Source organism: Mustela lutreola, chromosome 10 (assembly GCF_030435805.1).
Source record: "Mustela lutreola isolate mMusLut2 chromosome 10, mMusLut2.pri, whole genome shotgun sequence".
In the NCBI taxonomy this organism is placed as follows: Eukaryota; Metazoa; Chordata; class Mammalia; order Carnivora; family Mustelidae; genus Mustela; species Mustela lutreola.
Window position 1 is genome coordinate 112,575,825 of NC_081299.1, and position 6,000 is coordinate 112,581,824.

Genomic DNA, 6,000 nt, shown 5'->3' on the forward strand with positions numbered 1-6,000 from the left:
TATAATTTGTGTACAGAAGGGTGCCGTGTAGGTCTATCCTCATTTGGGGTGTCTGGGAAGCTCCATAGGGCAACATTTTGTTCTTTTTTCTGGAGGGCAGGCAGAGTGCTGCCTTGTGGGTCCAGAATTGCCAAACGTGAGGTCTTGGGGGCGAGGAGTGTGAGGACGGACATTGGAGAACAGAAGTTTCACATAGGTTTAAGGGCGAGGGCAAGGCCGGCACACTCTGCACAGCTGAATCGAGATGTCGTGCATCCGAATTCAGGGCGAGGATCAGACGTTGGCTCAGGTTGGAGTTCCTGTCCATGATTTCCCCTTCAGAAATGGGGTGGGGGCTTCAGAAAGCCATCACGGTTTTCCCACGTTGGGAGTTGTGAGATGCTCCAAAACGCAAGGATTCCTTCTGCAGGACATTTGAGACCTTTTGGATGGGTCCAGGACGTTCCATATGGAAGGACGCCAGAGCAGGGTTCTAAGGGCGGAGCCCTGGGCAACCCGCCTCGCATCTCAATTGTCTCCTAGCAACAAGACAGGTTCTATCTGCTGGCTCTGGGGGAGCAACCGAGAAGCCAGAGTTGAAATGGACTCTCCTGCGGATGGATCCTAATGTGGGTTTGTGTCCATGGAGACCTTGGAAAGGGGTGGTGGCACCAGGCCCTGAAGGATTCTCCTAACCGGAAGTTTTGACACAGTTCCAGCCTGCTATTTTCCCATGTCGAGACAAGATTTGCCTCCAGAAACCCCCGCATGCTTGTATTTGAAAACATGCCTCTGAGGAGAGATGCCTGGAAACCAAAGCAATGGATCCGATCACGGCCTAGGGACCTGTGAGGTTCAATCTACTACCCTGGTGACATCCAACTACGGTATGAGTGGAGGTAGATGCTCAGCTGTTGTCAGACGCCCTTGTTTGTCCCGGGCGGCCTACACAATTGGGATGGCTTCAGGGACTGTGGAGGTTTCTCCTAATTTGGAGGCGTGTGGTCAAGTGAATGGGCAGAATTCCAGTGGAGTGGGCAGGCACAGACCTGATGTGTGGCTCCAGGGGCCCCAGCCTTGAGGGTGTGTGGGCCAGGAGTGTGGGGATAGAAGTCTGAAAACACTAACTCAGCTTACGTTTGGGGACATAAGTGTGGCAGGCCCGATCTACAGACCGTGAGGAGAACTCTTCGGGATATGAAGAAAGAGTGAGTGTGAGGCATTTATTCAGGCTTTTGTCTCTGGATTTTGTGTCAACAATGGCCGTGGAATGTCAAGGAGGCCTCATGGGCAAGTCTTCCTCTCTGGGCATTTGGCACGAACCCAATTGTATTGGGTCCATCTTGGGGATGGGAGGAGTCCTTTCAGTTTGGTTACCTCAGGTGTCCCAACAAAAGAGGGATTTCAAAGCAGAACCCGGGGCGGGGGGGCGAATGGACAAACCGATCTATGGTTACTTCCAGCCACTGAGAGGCCTTCCTTGAGGACAGAACTCACGGTGAGGGTCACAATGTGTGTTTATGCCTTCTAGGCGCTCAAGCATGGGCGGGAATCATGGTCCACGCTGTTGCTCCTACACTGAACGTTGGGCTCCATGCCAACCACATGTATTCTTGCCATGGGGAAGTAGTAGTTCTGATTTTTTCATCTGTTTCACCGCTGGGCCGTGATTGGAGTTAAGGTCTAGGTTGTGTAGTCTGAAAACCGAGCTTGGGAAGAGATGACGACTTAAGTCCATGTCAGGTCCGACGTGCTCAGTGTGGAGCCAGCTCGCTGAGTGTTGGTCGGGAGGTTCAGGCCTAGGCTGCGTGAGACCAGGCATTAGATTTCAGGGTATATTGTATAATTGGGGGAGAGTCGAGTGCCGTGCAGCTTGATCCGCATTTAGCGTTTCTGGGTAGCCCCAAGGGCAACGTTTTTCTTCTGGAGGGCAGGCAGAGTGCTGCTTTGTGGCTCCGGAATTCCCAAACTGGATGCCCTTTGGGCAAGGAGTGTGAGGACGGAAGAATAAGAACACAAGTTAGGTGTAGGTTTCGGGACGAGGGCACGGCAGGCACTCTCTGCAGATCTGAATCGGGACTTCGTGCATCTGAAGTCAGGGAGAGGTTCAGACCTAGGCTCAGGTTGGAGTTTCTGTCCATTATGGCCCTTTCTTGAAGGGGGCAGCATCTCGAGGCCATGGAGGTTTACCCAGGAGGGGAGTTGGGATATGCTCCAAGCCACAAGGATTTTTTCTGATCAACAATTGAGATCTGTTGGATCACTCCAGGATGTTTCATACGGAATGACAGCAAAGCAGGGATCGAAGGATGGAACCCTGGGCAGACTGCCTCGATTCTAACTGTCTCCTAGTTAATAGACAGTTTTGATATGCTAGCTCTAGGGGAGCAATGGAGGGGGCTGAGTTGAAATGGACTCTCCTGCGGATAGGTCCTAATGTGGGTTTATGTGCATGGAGACCTTGGCACGGGGCGGTGGCACACGGACCCTGAATGCTTCTCCTAACCAGAGGTTTTGCGTCATCTCCAAAAGACAAGTTTCCCATGTGGAGACTAGATTTGATCTGATTGGTGCCTCAGGAAAGCCCCACATGCTGATATTGGAAACCAGGCCTCTGATGAGAGATAGCAGGAAACCAAAACAATGGACCCCATTAGGGCCTAGGGCCCTGTCCCGTTCAATCTCCTTCTCTGGGGACATCCATCTACAGTATGGGTGGAGATGGAAGCTCAGCTGGTTCCAGGCAGCCCTTGTTTGTCCTGGGCGTTCTATGCTATTGGGATGGCCTTGGGGACTTTGGAGGTTTCTCCTAGTTTGTATGATTGTGGTCAATGGAAGGGGAAGAATTCCCGTGGAGTTGAGAGGCAGAGACCTGATGTGTGGCTCCAGGGTCCCCAGGCTGGAGGGTATGGAAGCCAGGAGTGTGGGGATAGAAGTCTGAAAACACACACTCGGCTTGTTTTGGGGACGTAGGTATGGCAGTCCCGATCTACAGACCGTGAGGGGAACTCTTTAGGATATGAAGAAAGAGCGAGTGTGAGGCGCTTATTCAGGCTTTTGTCTCTGGATTTTGTGTCAACGATGGGCTTGGAATATCGGGGAGGCCTAATGGGCCATGGATGAGTCTTCCTCTCTGTGGATTTGGCCCGATCCCAATTGGGGGGTCAATCTGTGGGATGGGAGGAGTCCTTTCAGTTTGGTTACCTCATTCTAAAGCAGAGCACTGGGGAGGGGCGAATGGACAACAGGAACTATGGTTAAAAATTGGGGCCTAGGGGCATGGCAAGCCCAATATGCCGTCTCTTGGTCCAGCACTGTGAGACCTTACTTGGGGACTGGGCTCACGCTGAGGCTCACAATGCGTATTTGTGACCAACGTGGCCCTCAAGCATGGCGGGGTCAAAGGGCCACACTGCTATCAACTACACAGAACGCCAACCCCAAGATTTCTTGCCATGGGGAAGGATTTCTGATTTCTGCCTCATGTTCAACCCTGGGCAGTGATTGGAGAAAACGTCTAGGTTCTGAAGCCTGAAAACCGAAGTTGGGAAGAGATGACGACCTAAGGCTTTGGCAGGTCCGATGTGTTCAGCGTGAGTCCAGCTGGCTGGGTGTGGGTCGGGAGGTCCAGGCTCAGGCTGTGACAGAAAGGGCATGAGTGCCCAGGGCATCCTGTAGAATTGGGGTACAGTCAAGTGGCAAAAAGGTTGATCCTCATTTGGGGTTTCTGGTTAGCCCCAGAGGGCAATGTTTTTTCTTCTGGAGGCAGAGGGCTGCATTGTTGTTCTGGAATTGCCAAACTGGAGGGCTTGTGGGCCAGGAGTTGAGGACAGAAGACGGAGAACACAAGCAACCTTAGGTTTCTGGGCGAGGGCAAGGCAGGTACGCTCTGCAGAGCTGAATCGAGAACTCGTGCATCTGAAATCAGGTGAGGATCTGACGAACGCTCAGGTTGGAGTTTCTGTCCCTTATGGCCCTCTTCATGAAGAGGTGGTGGATCACGAGGCCATGGAATTTTTCCCACGATGGGAGTTGTGAGATGCTCCAAACCGTAAAGATTCTTCTGCGGGACGATTGAGACCTGTTGTTTGGCTCCAGGACTTCCCATACGGATCGATTCCGAGTAGGGTTCTAAGGATGGATGGCTGGGAAGCCCGACTCTCATTCCTCTTGTGTCCTAGTGACAAGACAGGTTAGATCTGCTGGATCTGGGGGAGAAACTGAGAGGGTTGAGTTGAAATGGACTCTCTTGTGGATGGGTCCTAATGTGGGTTTGTGTCCATGGAGAACGTGGAATGAAGCAGTGGCACAGGGTCCCTGATGGGTTCTCCTAACCAGAGGCTTTGACACAGCTCCAACGTGCAAGATTCCCACGTGGAGACGAGATTTGTTCTGATGGGTGCCTCAAGAAACAGCCATATGCTGCTATTGGAATCCAGGCCTCTGAGGAGAGATGACTGGACAACAAAGCAATGGATCCGATTAGGATCTAGGGGCCTGCTCATTCCAATTTACCTCTGGGGACATCTGTCCACGGGTCTAAGTGCAGGTAGAGGCTCAGCTGGTGTCAGACCACCCTTGTTATTCCTGGGCAGTCAACACTATTGGGATGGCCCCGGGCACTTTGGAGGTTTATCATCCTATTTCTAGGTTTGTGGCCAATGGAATGGGCAGAATTCCCAGGCACAGTCCTCAGGTTTGGCTCCAAGAACCTGTGCCTGTAGGTTTTGTGGGCCAGGGCTGTGGGGACAGTTGTCTGAAAACACAAACTCGGCTTAGGTTTCGGGTCGTAGGTATTGCAGGACTGATCTACAGACCGTGAGGAGAACTCTTCAGGATATGAAGAAGGGGGCGAGTGTGAGACGCTTGCTCAAGATTTTGTCTCTGGATATTGTGTCACTGATGGCCGTGGAATGTCCGGGTGGCCTCATGGGCCATGGACGAGTCTTCCTCTCTGGGCATTTGGCCCGATCCCAAGAGTTTGGGGTTATTCTTTGAGATGGGAGGAGTCGGTTTTGTTTTGTTTTTACCTCAGGTGTCCCACCAAAAGAGAGTTTCCAGAGCAGAGCCCTGGGGAGGGGCGACTGGACAACCAGAAAGCTGGTTAAAACTTGGGGCCTAGGGGCATGGCAAGCCCATTATGACGTCTAATGGTCCAGCCACTGAGAGGACTTACTAGAGGACAGGACTCACGCTGAGGGTCACAATGCGTGTTTGTGCCCTCTTCGTACTCAAGCATGGGCGGGGCCTCATGGTGAACGCTGGTTTCTCCTACACTGAACGTGGGACTACATGCCAACCACAAGGTTTCTTGCCATAGGGAAGGAGGAGTTCTGATTTCTTCATCACATTCACCCCTTGGCGGGGTGTGGAGTTAAGGTCTATGTTCTGAAGTCTGAGAAGCTAGGTTGGGAATAGATGACGAGCTAAGGCCATGGCGGGTCTGTTGTGCTCAGTGTGCGGTCAGCTGTCTCGGTGTTGGTCAGGAAGTCCGGGCTCAGGCTGTGTCAGACAGTGTATTAGTGCCCAGATTTGTCGATATAATTTGTGTACAGAAGGGTGCCGTGTAGGTCTATCCTCATTTGGGGTGTCTGGGAAGCTCCATAGGGCAACATTTTGTTCTTTTTTCTGGAGGGCAGGCAGAGTGCTGCCTTGTGGGTCCAGAATTGCCAAACGTGAGGTCTTGGGGGCGAGGAGTGTGAGGACGGACATTGGAGAACAGAAGTTTCACATAGGTTTAAGGGCGAGGGCAAGGCCGGCACACTCTGCACAGCTGAATCGAGATGTCGTGCATCCGAATTCAGGGCGAGGATCAGACGTTGGCTCAGGTTGGAGTTCCTGTCCATGATTTCCCCTTCAGAAATGGGGTGGGGGCTTCAGAAAGCCATCACGGTTTTCCCACGTTGGGAGTTGTGAGATGCTCCAAAACGCAAGGATTCCTTCTGCAGGACATTTGAGACCTTTTGGATGGGTCCAGGACGTTCCATATGGAAGGACGCCAGAGCAGGGTTCTAAGGGCGG